Here is a 2,572-nt window from a genome sequence, read left to right as displayed (position 1 = left end):
ATATTTTCTAGTTGAGATTCTCCAAAATTTGTTGGAATCATAAGTTTAACACATTAACTTTTTGTAATTTAAGTGTTGTATGGGTCTATTTAAGGTGTTGAATCCATTTATGCATTCAAAAACAAATTTTAAACAACAAAAATCATGATTTACAAAAAATACCATGATTTAATGAAAATGTATTTTGTCAAATTTAATAAAAAACTCTAAAATGTAGAATAATTAAACAAGAAGTATTTTTATTATTAATAATCTTAACACAAACATTTATAAATTAAAAATATTTTTATTTTTTATTTTTATATATTTAATAGTAATAACTCAATTAGCCCCAAGGGTTAGCTCAATCGGTCGAATCCCCATTGTTAAAATACCTCGCCAATCGAGAAGTCATAGGATCAATTCTCCTCGATGCCCCTTGATCCCCTTCGAAGTTGATCAGTTCAGTTCTTTCCTATGACAAAAAAATAATAATAACTCAATTTTAACTTTACATTAAAATTTATTAATTTAACAATGCCATTTAAATTTAATAACCTATTTATTTATTTAGCAATAATTAAGTTTTGTTTGCAGGTTAAAATAAATATTTACGTCGTAAGGCGTTCCCTCTGAGAAAGACATCCCTAAAATGTGATGTGTGTGATCCTGAGCCATTGATTCTATGTTAGATGATTGGGATGTTTTCAGCCGTTAGTTTAATCCTTTTTCTTATGGAAAAATACTTTTTTTCCCACCTGCTGGAAGACAGAGAGGGACGATTTGGCAATGGGGCATGAAAGGCCAGGAGGCAATGGGGCATGAAAGGCCAAGCCTCCTCGCCATGAGAATGGTATTGTAGAGGCGAGAGCGAGAATGCCTCTGTTTTCTCCTGCTCCACGACCGTGTACATGTTTACCAGCTTCTGCGTCTCTTTGCTTTCAGCGTCCTCTTTTCTTTTCCGTTCTCTGCTTTATTTTGTTCTGTTATATCTGTTTATAAGTTTCCTTTAGGTTTCCTCTGGTCTCTTATATGATTTTTTGTGATGCTGTGTATTTCTTCTTTTTTTCCCCAATGTTGTACAGTTTAAATTTATACGATCTTCATTATATTTTCTGTACAGTTTTCAGTTTAATTTTTAATGATCTTCATCATATTTTCTCTGGGGTTTTCACGCATGAGAGTTAAACTTTTAAATATTTGAACTCCTCAGCATGTACGGTTCTGCTATATGAATATCTGCAATCGGACATGGAGTTTAAGCAGTATTGGAAGAGACAAGGGAAAAAATTAGTTCCTTGTGTGAAAGACTCCGTAAAGGATTTGGAAAAAAGGTTTGCGCGAAGGGTGAATAAACTAGATCCTGGTTTGCAGTACTGTACAGTGATTATTATTTGCTAATATGTAATATATTTTTGACATTTTTATGTTGTTAATTGGTATTGAAATCTGATTAAATCTACATTCCTCATCTCTGCCATTTACAGAGGATTGCCTATATATATTCGCTATCTCTGCCAGCTGCAGAGGATTTGCTTTAAGTGGAATTGGAGGAGGGGCTGCTGCGGCAGATTGGCTTTTGTTGAAGGAGGAGCTGTGGGTAATGTTTCTTGCCCGCCCACTCATTGTTTTGACAATTTGTAGGATAAAATAATAGCCATGAATTAACCCTTTAATATCTTGCATTCAAATTTGTTTTACAGATTTAACTGGAATTGGAGAAGGGGCTGCTGCGGCGGATTGACTTTCATTGAAGGAGGGGCTGCTGCGGTGGATTAGCTTCCGTTGAAGAAGGGGCTCTGGCGGATTAATATTGTGCGAAATTCAAAATATGTGAGTAATTACGCCGTAAGGCGTTCCCTCTGAGAAAGACATCCCTAAAATGTGATGTGTGCGATCCTGAGCCATTGATTCTGTGTTAGACGATTGGGGTGTTTTCAGCCGTTGGTTTAATCCTTTTTCTTATGGAAAAATATTTTTTTTCCCACCTGCTAGAAGACAGAGAGGGATGATCTGGCAATGGGGCATGAAAGGCCAGGAGACAATGGGGCATGAAAGGCCAGGCCTCCTGGCCATGAGAATGGTATTGTAGAGGCGAGAGCGAGAGAAATTGCCTCGGATTGCAGAGGCTTGTCGTTGGCCATAAATGCAGTTGCTGGAGCGATGAGGTTTAAAAAGAATGAGTATGAGTGGAGCCATGCTTCAAATTCGATGAGAAAGAGGGATGCTTCCGTCCCAACAAATCTCAGGGCCATTGACGCAGAACTTTATCAGGTGTTAAGATGGACTTGCAATGAATTGTCAGAATTCCATCTAAATATTTTTTTTTCTAAATTGTGCAGCATTTCTGGAAGATGAAGAAATTTCTGGAATATGAAGAAATTGTTGTGGAGACGCTGGTGCAGATGTGGGATGCGGAAAGCTTCCTCAACGAGCCAGGGACACCTTATTTTATGGATGCTTGGCGGCAATGCATTGATGAACTGGTAAGAAGGTGCTTGGTGGAGCGTGTGGAGTATATTGTTGATGATGACTATCACAGTGTCGAGTATTTAAAGATTCATGAAGCTTTTCGTGACATGGCAATTGACAT

At 37.2% G+C, this 2,572-nt stretch overlaps 1 long non-coding RNA gene across 3 annotated transcripts; it reads left to right on the top strand.

Moving 5' to 3' along the window:
- Window positions 1–977: 977 nt before the first annotated feature.
- Window positions 978–1,807, top strand: LOC149240015 (uncharacterized). Of its 3 annotated transcripts, none has more exons than XR_016245485.1 (3): window positions 978–1,313; window positions 1,467–1,579; window positions 1,683–1,807. It is a non-coding gene; the product is annotated as an uncharacterized LOC149240015 (long non-coding RNA). The 3 variants fall into 3 exon arrangements; XR_016245486.1 differs by having other exon boundaries at window positions 978–1,345; XR_016245487.1 differs by having other exon boundaries at window positions 981–1,326.
- Window positions 1,808–2,572: the final 765 nt, after the last annotated feature.

Source organism: Pinus tabuliformis, chromosome 8, assembly GCF_031772625.1.
Source record: "Pinus tabuliformis cultivar Carrire ecotype Pingquan chromosome 8, CPIR1, whole genome shotgun sequence".
Classification (NCBI taxonomy): Eukaryota; Viridiplantae; Streptophyta; class Pinopsida; order Pinales; family Pinaceae; genus Pinus; species Pinus tabuliformis.
The sequence above is the reverse complement of the archived record's forward strand: the minus strand, read 5'-3'. Positions and strand labels throughout refer to the sequence as shown.